The sequence below is a fragment of the Gallus gallus genome, chromosome 23 (assembly GCF_016699485.2).
Source record: "Gallus gallus isolate bGalGal1 chromosome 23, bGalGal1.mat.broiler.GRCg7b, whole genome shotgun sequence".
Classification (NCBI taxonomy): Eukaryota; Metazoa; Chordata; class Aves; order Galliformes; family Phasianidae; genus Gallus; species Gallus gallus.
In genome coordinates, this window is record NC_052554.1 from 3,801,885 (window position 1) to 3,825,510 (window position 23,626).

The 23,626-nt window shown below is 48.8% G+C and overlaps 2 long non-coding RNA genes across 4 annotated transcripts in view; one reads left to right on the plus strand and one right to left on the minus strand.

Moving 5' to 3' along the window:
* The window catches only part of LOC107055022, a 39,150-nt gene extending 17,497 nt beyond the window's left edge, over positions 1-21,653 (plus strand). The window contains exons 2-5 of one of the 3 annotated variants that reach the window (XR_003071665.2): positions 10,995-11,176; positions 14,099-14,346; positions 18,188-18,425; positions 19,282-21,653. This is a non-coding gene — a long non-coding RNA (uncharacterized LOC107055022). Of the gene's footprint in view, positions 1-10,994; positions 11,177-14,098; positions 19,229-19,281 lie in introns of those variants that run through there. The other 2 variants (XR_005841627.1, XR_005841626.1) reach the window with 2 other exon arrangements.
* LOC121107451 lies at positions 19,068-19,789 on the minus strand. The gene is made up of 3 exons (XR_005841628.1): positions 19,712-19,789; positions 19,522-19,608; positions 19,068-19,204 (listed from the first exon to the last, which is right to left on the minus strand). It is a non-coding gene; the product is annotated as an uncharacterized LOC121107451 (long non-coding RNA).
* Positions 21,654-23,626: the final 1,973 nt, after the last annotated feature.

Below are 23,626 nucleotides of genomic sequence, written 5' to 3' on the forward strand. Positions count from 1 at the left end.
CAGGAAATTCAGTGGATTATCTGAAAATGTGCCATAGTTCTCCCTCAATTTCTCCACCTCTGCCGAAGGATGCCATGGATTTCCTAACCTCATTTTTATGGAATATTTCTTTCTTAACCCAATCTGGAAAGTGGAGAAAGTGATGTGTTTTATGCTTTTCAAGAGGGAGAAGGAATTGCTTTTATTTCGATCATTTGTTTGGATTCCATTAGCAGACAGGTGAGCACAAAGAGTACTTAGGTTGACACCCTTGAAGGACACCAGATTTTAAAACAAATAAAAGAAGATCTACTGTGTGTTATAAGCAATAATCATTAATTAAAAGCCTTGTTAAAGCATTGCTGAAGAGTACTTCAGAAGAAAAGTAGTTATACTGCATTTCATGGTTAATTCAATGTCAATTAGCTGATTGTTAACTTCCCTCCAGCTAAATCTTGTTCAGTGCAGAGAAGAGAAATCAAAAGCATTCTAGCTTTAACAAGCCTAGTGTTTCAATCATTCATCTCTGGCCGCGGGCTCAAAATCAATGTCAACAGACGTTTCGTTGCAATTTTATCAGCCATTTCTGCATGTCACTGTTTTCTTGGCTGCCCTGATTGTCCCTGAAAACCGTCTGTGAGAATCGGAAGGCCGGACAGGCAGCGCTTGCTCCCCTTCGCTCGTGGGTTCCTTGTAGTTAATGATCGGTTCTGTTGTCCGGCGGGGTCTCCGCGCTCCGTACCCGCCCGGTGCAACTCTCAGCACCGCTCCATTCAGCACCACGGACAGCGCCAGGACGCGCCGTCCGGCGGGGAGAGGCTGAGGAGGGTCGTAGAAGGGCTTGGGTTGGAAGGGACCCCAAGGATCACCGAGTTCCAACCCCCTGCTACAAGCAGAACCACCAACCTCCGGATCTGATACTAGAATAGGTTGCCCGGGGCCCCGTCCAACCTGGTCTTGAACAACTCCAGCAATGGGGTATCCACAGCCTCTCTGGGCAGCCTGCTCCAGCTCCTCATCACTCTCTCTGTGAAGAACTTCCTCCTGACATCTAATCTAACCCTTTCCTTCTTGAGCCGGGATTCAGCTCGCAGGAGGCTCCAGGGAGACCTCATAGCAGCTGTATGGTACCGAGAGGAGGGTTACAGGTACGGTGGGGAGGGACTTTATCAGACAGCGTAGCAGTAGGACAGGGGATGACTAAAAGAGATTAGATTTAGATGATTTATCAGGAAGAAATTATTTACTCAATTATTTATACTGCCGTACAGAGAAGTGTGGGTGCCCCATCCCTGCAGGTGCTCCTGGGCTCTGGGCAGCCTGAGCTGGTGGGAGGCAGCCAGCCTACAGCATGGGTGGGGCTGGGGGCCTTTAAGGTCCCTTCCAACACAAGCCATTCTGTGATCCTGTGAAATATGTGCTCGCATTGTTCTTAGAAAAATGTTGTCAAAAATAACAGATGACCCTATAACATTTATAAGACATCATACGTTCGCATTTGCTTCATAATGACAGCACTAATTGTGAGATTGGTGTCTGCGAAGAGTATCAAGAGCTAAACTGAAGCCTGAAGTCAGCTGCTGGTGGTGTCTGGGACTTGTCAGGCTGTTGTAGGACTTGAATTGATAACAGGCTGTTTTCCACCTGAAATCACAGAGCATCTGACTGCTGCACTCATACTACGAGCAATGTAGCGTGGCATGTTACACTCAGGAATGACACACAGGTGGAATTTCATGCTTCTTGCTGATTCTAGACCTGGTCCATAGTGCTTTAGCTTCACTCCTGTCTACAGCAGCACAGACAATAGATCCACAACAATGTTTCTCATCTGCTAAGACTGATATGGTGATTGCCTCTTCACAGCAATCATTGTGTAGGGATTAGAAGTCCATGGCGTTTTCAGCTTTTTCTTGTACAGCAACGGTGTTTTATATCTACACACTTGTATATCTATGTACGTATATATGGTATAAAGCAACTAACTTTCTGGAAGCTTAAAACAATACAGCGTGCAGTCGCTGTAGGCAGAGTAGCTGTCTTTACAGGATTTTTTAAGGTTTGTTTTACCATTTCAGATGCTGCTTTCCAGGAGGAGCAAACAGTTAGCATTTGACTTGGAGCTATCTGTATCATTGCATCTCCTGCCTTCAGTCTGTGAGGTAGAATTCTTTCTGGCTCTTTGCATTACACTTTTTCCTCATTTAAATTCTGCCTGACAAACCTGCTGTTGTGAAACCCACAGTATGAGATTCAGTAGCACTGCCTGCTCTCCTGCTTAAAAAAGCCATAATTGACAAAAACAGTTTGTATCAGTATGAGTCACCTACAGGTCCAGTTGCCACAACTTTTATTTCTTCATTCATTATCAGTTATGACTAATGGTTAGACAGGATGCTCCTGGGTATGTGGATCTCTATGATACACATAGCACACAGAATCAGTTAATTTTAACAAGAGATAGTATAGATTACCAAAAATAGCATTTAAAAAACTTTTCTCCTCAGCTCTTTTACACCTCTTTTATTAAGCACATGGGCAAAACTATAGGTTTCAGTTTTACTTGTGTGATGTATTTACAGAGTAAATCTTAGCAACGTTATGGTATAGATGCTCAAATACGTGGGTGTGGAATTACTACCCTTGAAATGATCTCTGATTTATATTGACAGGGACCTGCTTTTCAGTGCTATTGTAGATAAGGCTTTTGACTTTAGATTCATTTAGAACTCACAGTGACCAAAGATAATGAATACTGTATTCCAGTTACTCTTGCCCCACTGGTTCTGTTTGTGTCTCTGTCAATAGTTTTTTCATAGGAACCAGGAGACCTGAACGAAAAGCTGTGTCATACTAGCATGCTGCTCGTTAATACACTGAATTAATGTGAATTTGTAAGAATGAGGAAACCTTTATCTTCCCATCCTTATTAAAACTGAGGTATCTTCTCTATCACTGTGTAATTCATTCTGTTCCCCCATCATCATGTTCAGCTTGAAGCCATCACCACACACCTACTGTGCCACCTCACGGAAGGCCGAAGATAGGGCTGACCTACACACAGCTGTAGAAATCCATATCAGAAATTGAGGCAGATTTAACCTGAAAAAAAAGAAATCATTGGCCCTGTAGGGTAGAATATGCATAGACTCAGTGTGTCTTTATGCATTCCATTTGCACTTTTGAAGGAACTGATTCACCTTTGGGGTCTGTGGCCTTCTGCCTACTTGCATGGCTCCTGGTGGGAAGAGAGGAGTCACCGCCGTTACCCTTAACACTTGAGTTGGTTCTTCAGACATTATCCTCATTCACCTTGGATAAAATGACTTCGAGAAAGAATGTGATCTAAATCTGCTGGCCAAGGTTAAGAGAAACCTGGCATCTGTCCAGGCAGCATTTGGTCAGTGTTGCTACCGAGGTAAATGGGAGCCAAGCCAGCAAAGCGGAGGTGATTTCCATCCTCGGAGTTGTTTGTTAACACCAGATAAAAGGCCTATAGATCGGGTAGAAGTTTTAGGAGTTTGCTGACTGACAACAGGCCCACTTGGTTGCTCCACTTTGTGTCTTGTACTTTACTGGACCTCCTCTTGGCGTTGTCCTTTCTTCCCATGTTAGGACCGGAGTTAAGCGTGTGCCATGAGACTTCCGGAGCAAGGCAGCATTATAGCTTCAGAATGCAGAATATGTACATCAGTGTACCAATGTCTGACCCTAGAGTCAAGTAGGAGTCCAGAATGGGAATAGGAGAGAGACTTCTGATTGCTTCCATTCCATAAAAGTCTTTTATAATGGAAATTTTGTATTAAAATACAAAAAATACAGAGGACTTCACCTACATACAGCTAATCTTAAATCTCTAAGCTAATGCATGATGTACAGTACTATGGATTTGAATGAAAGCAAGGCATCTGGCTTTCCCAGGGATCGATTCAGCTGGAGCAGATTTCTTGCAGACTACAAGAAGTTCATCTCTGTGGTGGCATTCCCTTTGCACCACGCACGATCTCAGCTGCTGGTTGTGGCCCTTCCATCTGCATTTACAGTGGTGGGGGAGGTGGGAGGTGAACTGGAGGTGAACCAGAGGTTGTGATTTCCTACTTAGATTAAAAAAAAATGCGTGACATGGCCCCTCTCTTGGAAAACATGAGTGCACATTAGTGAGGTTGTAGCAGCAGCAATAATGGGGCAGGATTGACAGGTAGGCATGACTTTAGGAGGCAAAGCTTGGGGGGGGGGGGGGGAGGGGCAGGAAGAATACGATTTGATCAGATATCACTGTTGTTTTTTTCTCGTGAAATGCTGCTGTTCACTGGGTCATTTTACAGATGTTCCTTTGCTGGAACAGTGTAGTACCTTAGCTGGATCCTGCAATCATATGATGCTGCTCATGTGTTTTTCTCAGATCTGTTTTCCAGTGCTGCATAACAATTCACACTGTGGCTGTGAGTTCTTTGTCAGAAGGATGCACTGCTGGCGTTGATGGAGATGTGCAGAGCCTTGCAGGGTTAGAAATGGCCAGCTGGGGCCTGTAATGCTGGCAGAACCAGCAATAACCAACAAAGGTGCACAAGTTTTGCTGTTGGGTTCTGTTTCTCCTTGTTTCTGTCTCAGAGACAGCTGCAGTCAAGGATTTTTCCAAGAGCTTATGCTAAGGAAAAGCTGGAAGTGCCACAGTACAAAACCTGAGCATCAGCAAGCTTCTCTGAAAGTCAGCGGTGGTTTGGTTCAGGAAGATGTCAGTCCTGCTGCTCTCACCAGAGCCAGCAGTTCACCCTCAACTTGATATCTTGCTATTGCTTCCACCTCTCTGTGGGCAGGTGTGGGCAGGTTCTCACTACAAGTGAACCAGAACGAGTGTGTGTTTTCCTGGCAGGAACTTTAAAAAAGGAAGAATGAATCTCCAGCAGAAAGACATTCATGTGAGCTGACAAGAGCCATCTTCTCCTTTGAGGTTCTAAGAAGTGGTGTTTTCAGTGCAGGAAGGCTGCTCCTGTCCCCCAGGATCTCTTTCTCTCAGGGCTACAGGAACAACAGCCGACTTCTCCCCAGCCTAAATTAGCCAAAGATGGAGGGAATAAAACACTGTGGGGAAAATTTTGAGGGGAACAAAAAGAGTGGAAAAAAAATTCAGCCGAATAAACCTGAAACTTTTTAGAACAATATATTCTCCTATTCAGATTTTCCAATTTTCTGGGACTTCTAGACTAAAAAAAATAAGTGTCTTTTCCTATTAAGAAAATTGCTTTCACATTCCTGCAATGAATGGAGTTTTGTTTCTAATGATGGAATAAGTTGAGTGCAGCTGCTGAGTAGCTGGAGTGGGGATCCGACTATCAATGCGTCACCAGCTAAATGTGATTTGAGATGCAGTTTGCTTTTCTGTATCTCAGATCTCAGAGCTAAACCACAAACTGTACATGACACAACTAAATTAATATTTAAAAATAATTACTTGCTGCCTGAAGGTAAACAGAAAAAGGGTAAATAATTGATAGCACTGGGACTGCCACACTGTAAGTCTGCTGAGCGTTTATGATGTGCTGCGAAGGTTCAAAGGGATTGCTCGTCTGCTGCCTCTGAAGGAGGGTTTTTGCTAATCATTCCAGGGCTTGTTTTGTCAGCCAGCAATGTTTTCAGAGTTTGAAGCACTAGAATAGAATGCCAGCTTAATTTAGGCGATTCTCTAACTTAATTTACCAACTTTCCTTCCAAGATTTGCATTGTAAATGATAAGGTGATTTTCATACATATGATTTTTTTTTTTTTTTTATCCCATCAACATCTGAAGGGAATTTTCATGTGGTCTGCTGCCAAGAATGCAGAGCAGGAGCACTTACATAACATGCCACCCTGTGACAGTGCCCATCAGCAGAGCTGGGTGATCCCGAGCAGTTGGCTTCACCTGCATCCCTCCAGCACCAGAACAGCCAGTTTTCAAAGTGGCCAATGACCACAAAGAGTGTCCAATGGTTTAAAATTCACTTATTTTGCCTGCAGTCAGAAACGTTCTTGGTCTGATTATTGCATTGACAGTTAAAAAAGTATTCCAAGAAGGACTTCGCAGTTTTCTGATCTGCAGAGTATTTAAGCAAGGTGCCATACACCCCTATGGGGGCACTGATCATTAGATAACTTATTTCTTTAAAGGAAAAAAAAAGCAGATGCTAGGATCCGTCAGCAATGCCAGCTGGGCCACGTGATCAAATGCTTCATGATGTTATCTGTACTGGGTGTGGGGATGGGAACACGGGCTCTTCTCTTTTGTGCCCCATCAGACCTACAGCGCTGTAGGTACTTTGGTGCCTGGCATTGCGTCACACTTTGGTGCTTGAAAATGCAATCTAAGCTCTCTTTTTTTTATATATAAAAGCAGTCCAAGGTATGCGAACGTGTCACTGGAAGACGTGCAGTCATTTTTCCATGCTACTGAATGGCAGCAAAGCCTGAAGTGGAATTCACGAGAGACGTTCTCCAGCTGATGCATGTTTGGAAGTGAACAGTAAGAATGTCTAAATAGAAAGTTAGAAAGCACAGTTTGCAAAGAGGGCCTGACAAGAGTGTGTTTGTGTTTTGTTCGGTCCAGAGGAGACAAATAGGCTACAGCAGAGCTGCTGCTGCACAAGCAAAATGGTGCAGCGAGGAGAGAGAGCTCCATTCTCCCACACTCTTCTTATAATGGCTTAAACTGGGCCCTGGAGAGTCAGGGGAAAAAATAGGAAATCCTTCTGATGGTAGAGGTAGGTCACTGCTGGAGCAGATTGCTGGGGGGCTGTGGAGTTTCTGTCACTGCAGATTAACAACAAGTCAAACAAAAATTGTCTGTAAGGGAAGAATTGCAGAGTCCTGTGGTCCTGTCTCCCTGCCAGTCCAGGGCTAAATCATTGAGACAGGAGGAAGCTGGGCACTGAGACTCCTACGGCACACGTGGGGCTGTGTGCATCCGCTCAGTGTTTGTGTAGAATATGCTCAGGGGGTGTGAGGTGGTCAGTTCTCTCATTTCTGAACTGAGGTTATAGTGTGTGGGTATTCCTGTGTGCCCTAGCTGCGTATGTCCTGGCTGACCTGAGAATCTCCACTCCCATTTGTAAAATAATGGCATTTCTTCTCCTCTGAAACCACAAGAATGGCATTGAAGGTGTGGAATAGAGGCTCAGAAGGCAGAAGATGTGGTCCTGTGTGAGCTCCCCAGGGTCCCTTCCAGCCTCAGCCCCACAGTGATTCTGCTCACCAGGAGGCAGCTCAGCTCTGCGACGCTTTTATTCCATCACAGGTAGGAAAGGGAACTCCTTTAAGTGCTTGGGGTTCCCGATGCAAGAGAAGGCAAAGCAAAAGAAGTCCTCTCTGAACTCCAGCATTCAGGTCACCCCCTCCCCCTCCCTTCCCCACACCCAAAGACCACACACTCGCACCTCCAGGCGTGCAGTCTGCTGCCAGCACAGAGGAGGTTACTGATCTCATCGCAGGGCTGGTTATCTTTCAAAGAAAAAGGTCCTAACAGAAAGCCTGAGAGTTCAGTGGCACAGCCCCTCCTGCACCACGGAGCAGGGCTGTGCTGTGCAGGGAACTGCTCTTTGCTCAGGGGGAAGCTTTCCTAGGGAGAAGAAGCTGGAGGAGAGTAATTGTTAATGTGTTTCCTGGTTAAAGGGAAGGTGAAGCATTGGAGCAGGATGGACATCTCTGGCCAGTATGGGAATCATGGGGGAAACGTCATTGTTTCTTATCTTTCAGAAAGGAGTTTTATGCTGTTTGCAGGAGTGTTTTGTCAGATTCGTCTCTGTATTGTGCCTCCAGACTGAGGAATTGCAAACTGGGCCTCTGTGAAGGCTGGTGTGAAGTGGCACAGGGCAGAGCTGCACCCAATGGCAGTGCTGCTGCTGGGCAGAGCCCCTGCAGTGCTGCAGCTCTGCTGCTCCCCGTGAGAGCCACTGCTCTGGGACGAGGTGCTTGTTAGTGTGGTCAACTTTCCCAGCTGATGGCTTTGAAAGAAAGCAGCTAACGAGGTGCTCAGAGCTGCTGCTGGGCCAAAGCAGAGCTGTCTGCTTTCCCAGGAGGTGCCTGAGCAAGGTCTGCATTTCAAACACCCATAGCACATATGGCAGACAGCTCTTGGCAGGTACTGCCCCAGCTCCAGCTTCCCCAGGTGCCAGGATTACTGCTTATCTTCAGTGCCTAATGCATTTTACCTCCCACATGGGCAGACCCCTCCCAGTACTGCCATTGTGCTGTAGCTGTGTCTTACAGAGTACTACTGTAAGTGTGGAGAGCTCACTTGGAAAGGGACGTAAGAGCTCTGCTTGGAAAAGAATGCACAAAGCATTGACCTCCTTAAAATTGCCCCATTTCATTGGAGTGGTAACACTGTTTTGGACAAAAGTAATCTCTCTCTGAATAGCTGCTGGGTTGACCGCTGCAATGATTTGTCTTTAACCAGGAGTTAATTGGCATTTCTACAAACAGGGAATGGTATTGCAAATGCAGGCTTGGTTTGACAAGGGGACTTCTGCTAGGGTAGGGTTTTGGTGCATTATGAGTCTGGTGATGTAGAAAGGACAGCAATGAAAATAGCATGTAAGTGTTGATCGGATCAGAACCTACAGGCTCCCACCTTGAGCATAGAGGCTCTCCAAGGCGCAGCAATGAAGGCAGCCCAGGTTCTGCTGGGGAGGGAGTGCAGTAATACATGCAATGAGGAGATTTTGCTGGTGAAATACCCACTTGAGAACCATTCATGGGTAGAAGAAAAATGGATCGGAGGTCTTGCCACCTGAATTCCTTCCTCTACCTCGGCAGGTTATCAGCATGAAAACAGGAAATGAATTGGACACCATTAATAAAACATGAAGCCTCCGTGTTCAGGCTGTGTGCTCTGTCGTCGGAGTGTAGAAGGCACAGTGAGAAGGAAACAGAGGAGTCAAACCCACAAATTCATTTACTTTTTAACTGCACAGCAAACTTTGGCTCAGAGTTGGAGCTGAACCTTTCTTTTTTTCCCCTTGAAATTATAGAAAAGCTTTTAAGCCCTCATACAGAAGTGCTGAAGGATTGTTGCTGAGCTGTGAGCGCTCTCCTAACAGATTTTCCTAACAGATCTCACTAATAATTAGATATTGCCAATGATATTTTTAACTCAAAAATGGCTTTCACGGTGATGCCAGTATTTAGGCCTTGGTTTTGTGCATTTGTTTTCGGAGCTGATTGAGTGGTGCAGTTTCTTCTCTTTGTGATGATGCCCTTTTTTTTTGCAAATTGCTTATATCTGTGAATTTAGGAGTGTCCTAAGGTATGTGCCTTGCTGTATTTGAGGGACTTGCTTTTCTGGAGGGGTTTACCTGTCTCATCAAAATGTGTTTCTACCAATCAAAAAGGATTGGTTTCAAGGAATACACAGAGTAGACTGAAAGACCCCACCAGTACCAGCACTCTTTCTGTCTGTACTTCCAGAACATCTCATGAAAGCTTATGGTCATACCAGTTTGCAACCCAAGGATGAGAACTAGCAAAGCAGTTATGAAAAAGCCATGGGAACAAAAGCAGAAGACCCGGTTCAGCCAGAGACAGAGGCCTTCTGCAGCTCTCATAAAGGCTTGTTTTGCTCTCTGGGGGAGTTTAATTGCAAAAATGTTTAGCATAGGTGAATCATAAGGAGCCTAACCATAGGAAGAGGTTAACCACAGTTGTAGGAAGGATTCATCTGAGGCTGCAGCAAACAAGTTCTTGGTGGGAAGAAACCAGAGGGCTCCTCAGCTGTGGACAGGCTTGTTCCTGAAACTCAAAGGGCGAGTTGGGCGTCCAGGGCAAGAGTCCTCCTCCTGACCTGAGATAGGGCACAGCCAAGCATGAGGTCAGGTGCAAAGATAAGGGGTTTATTGCTAGCGGGGCTATTGTCAGACTGCTGTGGCTGTAACCGCTGCTCATCTCCCACAAGAAGCACTACGGTCTGCCACAGCTGTGCTGTAAGCTGGGGATTAAAAGGGCTTCCATGTTTTTGAACAAACTGATGGGTTCTCTCCTTAAATGTGGAAGATCTGCCTCCTGGGTCCTGTTGGGACCAAGGGGCTGCAGTCTCATAAAGATCTTATGCTGGAAACAAATTCCTTCAGGTATTTCTCATTGGAAAGAACCTGTTTGCTAGAATCTGAAATGCAGAAGTGAAACCTCAGTTTGGCTGAGTAACCTGGACAGAGACAATCCCCATCCAGCAGAGCTACGCACTCAGTGTCATAATTCACCTCAATTAACCATGATTTTCTTGGCTGCCATCTACAAGTTTGATGATAGGAAATTGGGTTTGACTCATTACAATACAAAGGGGCAGTTTGGTGAACGTACATTTTCAGCCAAAATCATTAGTCAACCAGCAGAGCAAAATTACATTTCCATTGAAGTTTACGTTACCGTTTGGTTACTTGTTTTTCTCTCTGGCTCGAACCACAGCAATTGCAGCCAAGTTCTCATTCTCAGCTGTTAGAAGATGCTCAGCCAGGCTGACAGTTCATTGGACAATACTCAATGTCTTAGCAAGGTTTGTTGTAATTACACAGAAGGATCTGTATTAATCTGTAACATTAACATTGCTATGAAATCAATGCATGTGCCGAAGAACGGGTATTATTTTGGTTGGAAGTGTCAAAATACTTTGAGAAAAGTATCAAAACCATTCTTTTCCCTTGGAAGGCTTTGACAGAAGACGCCCATCTGCAGTACTCCCGTGCAGCTGCCGGCCATGGTGGCACCTGAAGGCAGCTGAGATGCACGAGTTCACCCCTCGAGGTGCTGGAACCCAAAACACATGCTTGTGGGGGTCCTTAATGGGATGGAGTGGGTGAGCATCATTTATTGAGAGTAAATGAGTGTTCAGTACTGGAGTAGGAACAGGAGTTTGTTGATGAAAATACAGCAGCACCCGGTGCTTGGTGCATGTACATTTGCCCAGAAAGAGAGATTGGTAGAAATGGCCCTCATTATTTCTTTAGTGTGTTTCTGACCACCACATTCTGTTCTTTTTGATATAACAGGGTGCTAAATGCCCTGATGGCTCCTGCTGACAGCGGTGCTGCTGGTAGATTACCGCTGCCCGTCCATTCTCCAGGCACTGCACACCCGGGGCCATTGGAAACAGCAAGGCTGTGAGACCACCAGGTCCTTCTGCTGCTGTCATCATTGCACCTCTCCTGCTCACACTGCACCTGGCTTCCTTGTAAGTGCATCTTGAAATTGAGTTTTCCAGCTTCTCCCCCCAGGATTCTGCTCTGTGCCAGTTGTTCCTTATGCTATTATTTTTTCTGTGTCTGGTGTAAACTTCTCCTTCCTTAGCTTCAGGTCAGTGCTTCTCATCTGGTGTCTGCTGTCCCTCCCTCTGCTCACCCTGCTGCTCGTTCGCATTAACTGCGCGATAATTAGAGACTGATCCTGTCCCCTGAGCCTTTGCTTCCCCAGACTGTGTCTCCAATCCTGCCCTCCCGCAGCAAACCCCACTGAGATCCGCAGGTTTGGCACATGTTCATCTGGGGCTGCTCCTGCTTTTCTATCTAGTTCTCAGCACACAGGTCTTTGATATTATAATGCAGGAATGGCAGGAGACCCTGGTTAAGCAAAAACAGAACCGGCCCTCCCTCCCTCCCTCCCTCTGGGGGTTGCGGGTTATTAACAGAGCTTTCTTTGCTCAGCTGAGCACCACGGAGCTGCCAGGTCTCTGCCCGCATTCCTGTCTCACAGCTTCAGGATTCTCACCCTATTAAAAAAGGCAGAAACGAGGCAGCTCCTGCAGCTCCCTGTCCTGCTGTGGTCGCTGATCTGAAAGCAACGCTTTGTAACATCCCACTGCCCATCTCTGCTGCACGAGGGAGCTGGGTGCCTGTGGGTCAGCTCTGCTGAGGAATAGAAACGAATTCTGTCATCGGCACCATCAGCGTCTTGAATGAAGGGGTCGTTTGGGCTCGTTAGGCTCAACTTATTTTTAAGAAGCCCCTGTTCCTTGGCTGCTGTTAGGCCTTATTCTCAGGGGCTTCACGCTCTTTACTCCTCTGTGCTATCTGGTTGAATGGTTCACAGTTGCAGGCTGCTCCCTTTCCTGGTCATCCCGATGAGCAGCGAAGTTGCTTTGTGTGCTCACTGCCAGCGGTTCCCACACAGATGCTGGGTATTCTTGTGCTGACCCCCCCCCCCCCCCCCGACGATGCCATCCTCTCTGGCTGCTCTTCTGGTCCCACAGCCAGAGAAAACAGCACTAGGACACTCCTCAACCCCACACTGAGGACACACAGCAGTGGCAGAGCCAGGTAAAGGCTTGGTGCTTTCAAACCAGCTCTTCTTGGTTTCGGATCTTTCTGTTTGAAGGCTTCTGGCACGTGAAGAGCCCTCCCCTGAGTTTTTCATCCTCTTTCAAGCTGCTGCAATAAACCCACCAAGCTCTCTTTCATTTGGCTCCATGGGTGCTGTCTGTGGTTGGTCTCCCGCTCTGCACACACGTGCGCCCTGAGGCCTGGACTGAGCATCCCGATCCCACCTTGTGCTGCCCTGTGTTCAGCTGGCAGCATCAGCCCAACCCTGAGAGCTGTGTCATGTATGCAACCTGCCCTGCTGCTGACGTGAGGGCTCTGTGCAACACCTGGTATCTGCCTGCAGTGAAACAAACCGTTCAGCAAAGCTCGAGAGCGCATTTTGCATTGCTCACAGCGTGCACTGGGCACAGTCCAACGCTTCCACCTCTGCCATTGTGGCATAACGCAGGGAGGAAATCCAGGAGGTTGCAATGGCACCACTCGCAGCCTGGCTGCCAGCCTGGGGAGGAGGCTGAGCATGTCCTGACCCTCATCTGTGGCATGTGGGGCTGCACTGCTCTGTGCCAACAACAGTCTGTGCTGAGCAGCTCTTTCCTGCCCAGGGGTGCCCACGGGGCTCAGCTCAGGAGGCTGCTGATGCCCTGGACCAAGCCTGAAAAGCCAAACAAACATTTGGGCTGCTGCTTAAAAACCTGTGGAAAGCTCCTATCTGCTACAGCAAAGCACCCAACTGAGAGGAGGAAACAGAACTGCTCATCTTTTGGTTTGACACAAATAATCTGGGATACTGGCAACGAGAAAAGCAGCCGCACCTGCTGGTTGTCACCTGGGCATGGTTCCTGGCAAGGAGCAGCAAGCTGGGGCTGAGGGTCAGGCTTCAGCCTCTTCTAGACAAGCCAGAAGCAGAAACTATCTGAAGAATCCCACAGACTCACGCCCAATGTTCAAGGGCAGCGTTTCTCCCAGCACACACAACCCTGCCCAGGAGGCTAGCGGGGTTATATTATCTGCAGTTTGAATCTGGACATGAGGAGGCAGGTGCTGCAGCAAACAGGCAGGCACATGAGCAGCTGCAGTCAAAGCGAGAGCAAGCGCTCCAGGTCTGCACACTCAGCACATTGCATCCCGTCCCGGCAGAGCTGGGGCTGTGAAGTGAGACAGGGAGCAACTGGGGATGCGTCGCAGGGCTGCTGCCAAATGGAGAGCACAGCAAGGCGAGCGCGTGGGCAGTGGGTTCGGTGAGACTGGAGGACGTGTGGCAGTGCAGCATGTTGCACCATGGCACCATGCTGCAAAGCAAAGAGAGCCCCAGACCAAGTTCTGGGAGTCCCAGGAACATGGCAGGCATGGCTTTGAGGTCTGCAGCCCATTGGGGCATTGCTCGTGCGTAGGCACTGCTCCTCCAGAGGGTGTTTCTCACCAAATGGTTAGAGAGAGGTTTATAATGTAAATGAAGGTTTCTGGGGTTGCTCTGTCTTCAGAAGGGGCTACGGCCACGGCTGATTAAGCATTGGGTGAGCCACAGCAGAAACAGTGCCCGTGTGGGAAGCATTGCCAACACAAATCTCTTAATAGTCTTTGAGTCTCTGCGAGGCCTTAAAATCAATCAGAGGATTAACTAAGCAAAGCTGTCTTTATGATCCATGATCCAGCTTTGTGCAATTGGATCCGGCTTTGCTTGGGCCTCTCTTTGCGGGTGGGCTGTGATGGAGGAGCCCTGTGGGAGCTCCGGGGATTGGGCGTCTGCAGTGCACAGGAGGGATGCCAGAGAGACACAACACTTTGTCTTCTCCCATCCCTCCCACTGGCTCCTCGTGATCCAGCATTTCTCTTTACAGAAGCTCACTGAAGAAAAGCCACCAACTGCTCCCACTGTGCTTCCAGCTTCACGTGGCTGCTGGGACGCCTTCTGCCAGGGGTGCGTCACACCTCCCTGTTGTCTTATCCTTCTGGCACCTGGACTTTGGTTTCAGGGCTGGGCTGAAGCCTGGGAGCTGCTGCACCCATCAGCTGTCATGTGCAGCAAGAAGCATCGCCTCCTGAGATCTGCTTTGGAGAATTCACCATTGGAGATGATAAGTCTCTGGTAAGCACACACCGCGGGCTCCTGGTGCATCAGCAGTTCAAATCACTCCATGACACCAGGCAGCATCTCCATTCCAAATCGGAGTGGGAGTGCTCAGCTTTCCCCGCAGCAGTTTGCCTTCTTTCAAGCTGAACCACACAGCGAGGTCCTCAGCATGGGGCTGAAACCCCAAACACAGTGGCTGCACCACGTAGGTGGAGTAATGAGATATCCCCCAGCACCCAGCAGGCTCTGTTTTATGGCAAAATTCATCCTCTCTCAGTCTGGTGCCCAGCTTTGTGAGGTGCCGGTATGATGTGACACAAAGCAATGCTGATCTCCCCTATTTGACTGTACCCACACTGCCCTGAGAGCCCCGTGGCCGTGATGCTGGTCAGCACTGCAGCTCGGCCATCCACACTTGGTGCAAGGCAACCAGGGCTATAAATAACAGACACCTCAGGCAGCATGTTGGCACAAGGTAATCCGTCATCTGCGGCTGTATTTGTATTTCATGCTTCCATGTGAAGGTTGCAAGGAAAGAAAAAGTTATTTGTCACATAGCAAAGGTTGGATGTTAGGAAGTCAGGCAGGATATTGGGAGAAATTTCTGCTCCAAAGAGTGGTGATGCATGGGCTGCCCTGGGGGTGGTGGGTCACTGTCCCTGCAGGTGTTCAGAACCATGGGGATGTGGCACTTGGGGACGTGGTCAGTGTGCATGGCAGGGGTGGGTTGCGTTTGGGCTGGGGGGTCTCAGAGGGCTTTTCCAACCTCAGTGATGTTGTGATTCTCTGATTTTATAGCAGTCTCTGCTCAAAGCATTTCCCCACTTTGGGTGTTTGTGTGCTCTTGGTTGCACAGACCACAGCTGATGGAAATCAGGTGAGATTCATAGGATCATAGAATCGTTTGAGTTGGAAGGGACCATTGGAGGTCATCCAGTATTGCCATCACAGCACCTATAGACCTGGGAAAGGAAGCTGGTCCAGGCTATAGCAACACATCCACGCAAGGGACAGCTCCACAGACGGATTCCTCAGTGAGGAGTGGGATGGAAGGACAGCAGTCTCTGCAATTGTGAGCAGCGTGAAGCAACCACCCAGAGGTGATGCACTGATTATCTCTGCTTCCCCAAACACCAGGAGGCGTCCCTCCGTGCAGCCTTTCGCTTATGTGCTGCACAACGCCGCGCCTGTTGAAGGCTCCCATGAATTTCAAACAAACAAACTGGACGAAGCTGTGGGAAGAAAATAAAACAAACAAAACACCCTAACAGCTATTGAATAACAAACATCACTCCTGCCACGGGAAATCTCTGCAACCTGTCAGAGAGCAGCGCAGAGCTGCGAGGCGGCATTGCTGGGAGCGCAGTGCTGCTGACAGCCCAGCGCTGGACACAGCTCCTGTGGGCATCAGTCTGCTCTTCTGCCCTCTGCCTCTCCTCCCCATCCTTCCACTCTCTAGCACTTATTTTTTTTTTATCGAACTCGCAGATTTGTGTTACAATTAAATCCTGCACTGAATATATTTTTGCTTTGAGAAGAGCCGGGACGATTCTTTGTGAAGGCGCCTTCTGGCTGCCCAGGAGAGCTCCTCAGACAGCTCTGAGACAGGCTGGCATGTCACATAAACCATAAGGACGTGCCTCTGAGGGTGGAAGTTTCCCTGGGAAACTTCAGTCTATCCTTGCGTTACGACCTGATTATCAAACAGCCGATTTACATCTTATGAGGTGTTTCCATCTGTTGATAGAAAAATGCCCGATTGCATAACATTCCTTTTGCTCCTGATTGGGTTCTCACCGTTGCCAGCAGCACTGGGGTCAGAGCAGTGAAATGCCCCTAAGCTGGGGGCACTGAGCTGCTGGAGCTGTGGGCAGCACCCACCTGCACCCGGAGCAGTGTCTGCCCCAGGGCTGGCACCCACTGGGATGCTGCCACCCACTTCTCCCAGTGCACTTTTCCAAGCCTTCATGCAAATCTCCGCTGCTTCATCCGTGCATGCAGTCTTATGCAGCTTTGGTGATGCTTGTCTGACAGACAGCCTCCGTCTGCACTGCAGCTGGAGCTCATTGCACAGCTGGAACGTAGCACACAGCTGGAGCTCAGCACACAGCTGGCTGCAAGAGCTGCCACCTGCAGTCACCAAAGGAAAGGAGCAGTGTGGGCAGAGCTGAGCAGGTCGCCGTGTTCCTCTTCTTCGTGCCTGTTGTGCTTTGCCAGGCTGCGTGTGGATGCTGCACCTCTGAGGGCTGAAGCGAGGAGCCAGCAGAGCCAGTAGCAATGCATTTGGAAGCAGATGGTCTTTAGGGACCCTTCCAACCCAAGCCATCCTACGATTTGCTCACTGATAAATGTTTGCATCGCCAAAGAGCCCTGAGAAATGTGATTACTCCAAAGCATCCCAGGATGCGTTGCTCTGTGGCAGTCACTGGGCGTCTGTTATCCTTGCACATCAGAGAGCCTGGAAACTGTATTCAACAGGCGAGTAAAGCCAAGTATTTTAATCAGCAAAAAACAGAGGAGAAGAGTGTTGAGATGAGTGAAGAGAGGAGGGAAATCCTGGGCTTGGTGCCTGGTTCCTAATCCCTGAACTGTCTCACTGTAGTGCTTTGAAAGCCAGGAGGAATAAGCCTGATACCATAGCACCTTGCCATCAAGAAACTGCATAAATACAGAACTGCAAAGGTAATTAACCAAATCAGACTTGGTCCAGTGCTGAAAAGGATTTCTTCCCCCAGGGATGAGCAGATGTCTCAATCTAATTATACAAGTTATTTAATCAGAACCAGAGGTTGGGTATCTAATGAAAATTTACCTAGTGCGGGGGGAGAGGTTGCAGACAGGGAGCAGTGCAATTGGGGGGGGGCATGACTTTGAGCACCTGGCACCACTTCTAGAGCTCTTCTGCCCTGTTTGTGAGCACAACAGGAATAGGAATTTGGAAAAATACCAGTAGTGAGAAGAATACGTCCTGGCAAAAGATTGTTTCTGGCATGGAGAGAAAATATTCTGGTAGAACTCATCAGTGCTTCAGGTCTCCCCTTTCCCAGTGCTTCTCCCCGCTGACTGCAACAGGCAATGAGTCTTAACCACAGACTTTGCCCACTCCAAATAAGTTATCGTGTTTTCTCTGCTGCATACAGCTAGAAGAGGCCGTGCACATGGAGAAGAAGCGCTCAACCATCGCCCAGATCCTTTGTTCCAAAGCATGGAGCATCTGTTTGTGGCAGCTGAAATGGGGAAACGCTGCTTGTGATCGTGTGGTTGTAGACCAATGGGCTGTGATGTGCTGGGAGACCTCAATAAAGAGGGGGAGATGCAATGCAGGAGCCACTTGGGTTAGTGCAGGCATCAACTCCATTCTATAGGAATCTGCTCCACTGAGACACATCTACAAAGCATGGCTCCTCTTTGTTCATGTGGAAATCTGCTCTCAAGCCCCTATGCAAAAGTGGTCAGCCCTTCTATGAGCCCCTGCCAATGGTAAAACTGCAAACTGAGCGGAGGTCGGGGCGGTTGCGTGGGTATTTCCTTTTTTCCTGTGAACTTTTATAGCTTTGCAGAAGCAACTGAAGCTGAGCTGAGGCACTGAGGCCATTGGAAATCTGACCCTGAATATTAAACAACCTGCCTGCGAGGTCGCGCTCAGCCGGGGGGATTTAAGCAGTTCTGAATTGCCGAACCGCGGTCCCCTGAAAGAGAATTTCCCAGGCAATAAGGAACGGATTGACAGAAAAAGGAATAAAGATGAAATGTGATGTCTGCCGAACCCGTTTTTCCTCACTTCCACCCTCCATCGTATATCCTGGCTTCTTTAACCTCCCTGTTAATGAGAGCTCTTCCACTTTTGTATCCCCAGGTGCTCGGAGTGCTGGCAGCCACTGAGCCCCCTTCCCACCCCTGGAAGGACAGACAGACAGACAGGCAGACAGCTGTGCATGTCAATGGGCAGACCTGCAGCTGCACGGCTCCTCCTGCAGTCTCAGCACGGGTTGGTGGGGTGCTGGGAGGTGCTGCCCCCAGTAAGCGGGATGGGAAGAGGAGGTGACACATCACCGTGCTGTGACTCAGGAGAAAGGCCGAGCCCTGAGGGCCTGGTGAGTGCAGTGGGTGTTTGCTGCCCACAGCGTGGCTCAATTACAGGAGTGACAAGCTGCAGCACAGCTCACAGCCCTGCTAGACAGTTCTGTCAGCAGCCCGAGCAGTGCTGGGTCTCTGCCAGCCAGCGACTTGCAGCAGAAGAAACAAAGCAAAACTTGACTTTGAACTACACTGCCCTATATCCAGAATGGCTGCACTGCTTGCACGCTGGATAAATAATGCACTGCTTTCATTGGTGTGCCTATTCTGCACTGAGAACCTGAGCTGTCTACCCATGAACTAAAAAAACACAGCTGAGCAGTGCTTTCCTAAGGTTCACCCACTGGCAGGAGCTGTGCTTTGGTCCTTGATGTGAATATTTCTCTTCTGGGAATACAATTGTGAGCAGGGGGAATGAGCCGAAGCCTATCACTGCAGATCTGGTCATTGCTGTTTCAAAGTCCAATCAATGAAGTCCATTGGGCTTGGAAGGTGAGAGGTGTTGAGACTTTCTTTATGAGGAGAAGAAGAACGATGAGATCTGGGAGCGGGGTTGGGTGGTGATGGGTTGGGTGGTGATGGGACCAGGAGGAACGGCCCCTCCAGCAACGCCACCCCCAGGGCAGGGACTGCATAAGGGACAGCATTGGGAGGGAGGGGTACCAGCACCCAGTGTGGCCGTGCTCCAGGCTGAACGCAGGCGTGGAATCACCTCCTCCTCCCATCCATGTCTGTGGAGAGCTTTTTACTGGCGTCAGTGGCAGCAGGATCAGAGTCGAGTCTTAAGACTCTTCCCCTGGAGCTCAGAGGAGTTAAATGGGAAAAAAAAAAAAAGACTAAGTTGTAATTAATCGGCTTCTGCTTCTCCTGCAGGAAAGAGTTAATGAAGGCAAAGCTTGTCTGGCCAAGGGGCTGGTGTGGCTCCAGGAGAGCCGTGACTCAGAGATGGAGCATCCCGCCTGAGCACAGGGCAGCCTCCTCATCTTCAGCTCCTCCTCTCTCAGCACAGCAGTGTGAATGTGTCCAGCATCGTGGCTGGGAGGGTTTGTCCCATACAGCACCTGCTCTTCCCACTCAGCTCCACACTCCTGGCTTGCGTAAGAAACTCCTTACATCATAGTCTGTGGGTAGGACCTTGCACATCTGGCTGTGTGGGGTTGGTCGGCGGTGCACAGCCCGTGGTAATCTCATTGGGGCTCTCTACAGGACAGAAAAAGGTTAACAGGGCGATTTACAAGAGTAAGGAAAAGGCCAAAGGGAGGATAGGAACAGACAGATTGGGTGAGTTATTCAAAGGTTTGACCAGAGTATGACCAGATTGGGAATTTCTACCGCTGTGCCTGGCTTGAAAAGAAGCGTGGAGCCATGAGATTTGGTGACGATGTCACAAACCAGCCCATGCTCAGTGACACACAGTCCTCTGCCCCGGGTGCATGTTAATATATTGTTTTGTATAAAATGGATGCTTTCCTACTCCTCAGCCCCTCACCCCGTGCCCAGTGGCCAACGAGGGGTCCCACGAAGCACCAACACAATGGCAGCGGCGGTGCAGCAGAGCAGGGCAGGATGTGTGGTCCTGGCAATGAGCGGAACTACACTGCTTTGAACCCAGACTGGCACAGCATAAACATATGGATTAGCACCAACACAACAGATCAAAACCCGAGGAGGAGGGCTCAAACAAGTCGTAATTTGTAGCAACAACAAAATTGCAGGGTTTCATCACTTCAGCTCCCAACCCTCACACCTCAACCTCGCCGCAAGGAAAACAGCTGCCTCCCCATTCTCCCACATCTGTCCTAAACATCCCATTGGGGCAGCCAGCCTGGGAAGCAGGGCCTGTTGGGTGGAACACCACTGGCTGGAGCTGTGCGTTGTCACAGCAATCACTGTGGGGTGGGGACAAGAAAAGGACACAGTGTTCAATACTGGATCTGTTTGGAGAGTAGGAAACTGTTCCCGTGCAACCCTTCTTTTGCAGCAGCCAGGCTGCAGGGTGCTGCATGCACAGAGCTGCAGGTCCAGCTGCAAGTGCCCCAACGTTGCTGTGCTGTTTGGCTGCAGCTGCTGCTGCATCAGAGGTGACTGCAGATTGACAAGACAGGGAGACAGCACAACTGTAGGCACCTTCATCTGCTGCACGCATAATCCTCGGTGCTGAACCCACTCCAAACTCATCCCCAGGTCTTATCTTTTCTAAACTGGGTATTTATTCATGTGGTTGTTTTATGTAAACTGCAAAGAGCCTCATTAAATGGAAACCTTCCCTTATGAGCTTCGTTATTAAGGTGGAACGGCACTCGGAAGGCACTGAGCAAAATCCCTGAGCTTTGGTGTTACTTGGGGAAGGAATGCTCAGTGCTGGCAGCCTGGGGCTGAGCCCACCTGTCCCCAACATTCAGGAGCACACTCGGCTCTGGGATGAGGCACTGCAATGGGCAGTGTGTGCAGGAGAAGCCCCAGTCCAGCACTGGGCCCTTTGGCTACTGGAGAAGGATGGAGCAGTGGCGAGGCTGACCTGGGCTGTAGCTCCAGGCTCGGTGCTGGCTGACATGGAGCTGTGGAAGGGGATGAGGTTTTGCAGCTAAAACTCCCCATCACTGCAGTGCTGGCCAGGTAAATCCCAGTGTTTTTGTGGGTCCCTGTTCTCATTTGTATTATAAATGCTCATGACAGAGTTGACAGCAGAGGACACATACACACGGTTATGGATGCACGCATCAATCTGAGGCTGGAAATGAATTGGGCTGTGTATATTTTCCCTTCCTTAGCCCAACTGAACTCAATCCTGCTTTCCCAGGACTGAACACCAATAGGAGCCACTGCAGACGAGTAGTTTCCTTTTGGTAGCAGGCACACGTGATGAAGCAGTGTGATATTTGGGAACAGGCTGAGAGAGCAGGGAGGGATTGGGTGCAGTGGCAGTGCCCAATGCATGCTGAGCCCTTTGCAGTGGTCACCCCAGTGCCCCACTGGGAGCTGTGCATTGCCTCTGCTGTGTTCGGTGCCTCTCAGCCCCCACATGCATCTCCAGCTGAAGGACTTGAGAGCTGATAGAGCTTTTTAAAGTGGGGATTATGTAAATGCACATTATGGCACTTTCATAAACAGGGATTATTTGTCGAATACTTTCGAGCGCTTCCCTCGCAGCGATTAAGGTCTGTTGTGTAAATAGGAATTTAGTGGCTGCTTAGTCTAAGTTTCATTGGTTCAATAAAAGATGAGAGCAGCACTTTTTGCATTCATCTTGGCCTCGTGAGAACATCTTTGGGGCAGTTTTCAGATAATTACATGAGCATCTACACCCACTGCCCATTGCAGGCAGCATACCTTGCATGTCCCTATCGACCACTCTCCATTTCCCTTTCTTGCTACTTTTGTGATTAAATTTGTTGTCTCAGCTGTTGGTTATCTCTCCCTAAATTAAGAATTCTGAAAGTGTGGATGAGCAAAGCAAAAGGAGTATTTTGCCCTCAAATGCCAAAAGACAGAGCAGTCCAACACGTTCTACCATTCATTATCCATGCTGTAGTCAGGCACTGTGGTGCTGTCAGAGTCACACAGAGAATGAATCACACTGAACATCACCCATGGGGCTGTTCATTCCTAGAAGTGGGAATGGACCGTGGGCCAATATTCCTGATGGGGCTCAATGAGGAAATGAGGTTTTGCTAGAAAACGTGGGTGCTCTCCTATTGGGGTTTGGCCACATCTCAGCCCCTCATTGCTGAGTGCTTTGGGTCACTGCTCTCCTTTGGGTCACCGCTCCCTTCAGTTGTTTCACAGGAGTGACTTTGCCGTTCAGTTCTGCAGGAGGAGATACCAAGGAAGGCATTAAATGGGTATTTCTCATCTTCCTCCATTTGTTGTTATTTCCAGTCTTTAAATTCAACTTCTACCAGGCTAAGCAAGCCCAGAGCACAATCCGTACACAATGCCTTGCTTTGAGAAGATCATTTCCTCAAGTATAAACTAGTATTACTTTCTAATTCAGCAGTGATGGGGATCGAGTTATCACATAATGCGTTTTCTCCATTGGTGAATTCTCAAACACATAAATAGGAGTTTGAAATGAGATCTCATCCTCAGCCTTTGGAAATGATTAATTTCTACTAATGATTTACTGATGTACACATGGCTTATTTTGCATAAAGTTAGAGCTGGGCACATTTATTCATTGTGATTCCCTTAAAAATGGATATAAATATCAAGGGCAATTGGCTACCAAAAATTTGAATATTATGGCACTGCATCATGGGGAGCTGACATGAATATGAGTCGGGTGAGAAAAAAATATACAGAAAATGCTTATCCAAGTGTGATACTTTACAGCATGTCACTGAATCATCAGAAAGGGTTACATTCATTACGAACGTACGCAGGGGTTGCAAAGGATTCCTTGGGAAGAAAAAAAAAATAAAGATAATAAAAGAGCATTATTTTCCTACTGAGATGGGCTCCGTGATCTATGCAACCCATTTCTCCTGTGAAGTCCATAGCCTGGGCTCTCTGCAAGGCTGGAACACCTGCACCAGAGGATGGTTCACTACTGGCACAGAGAGAATGAATGGGATGGGGGGTCTGCATGGGGCAGCGCACCTTGGGTGAGGACTCAGCCAAACAGTGCAACAGGGGGCAAAGGGCTGCACACCTTGGGAGGAAAAGCCTTTGGGAGGTGGCTCCCCGTGTCCATATCCACCAGGAGAGCAGGAGGGCACCAGCACACGGCCATTGACATGTTGCGCTCGTCCCTATATTGATCTGCTGCTTCGGCGGCCACCCGAGCCCTTGGCAAAGGTCACTGTCTCTGTTCCCGTGTTACAAATGGGAGGCAAAGAGATTAATTTTCAGAAGTGATTAATGTTCCCGGTGCCCATTCTCATTCACGTTGGGCCTCGAGCCCCAGTGAAGTCTGGAGCTGGGTTAATTAAGGTGTCCCCTGCCCCCTCTGCCAGCCCCGCCAGACACAGCCGTTGCTCACTGTCATTGCCTTTTCCCACAAACTCCTCCGCCCTTCATGCCGTGCCAGCCCTCAAACCGGCTCAGGGACTCCCCCAGGGCTGCTCCCTCTCCTCCCCGGCCTTGCATGTCCCGTGATGCCCAACACTCACATCCTCTCTGGGCTTTGTCCAATGTCTCAGACAGAGCTCCCACCTCCCCACGGTTCGGGGCCCTTCACCTCCGCTTCACCATGGGCAGAGCATCGTTAAACAACAGT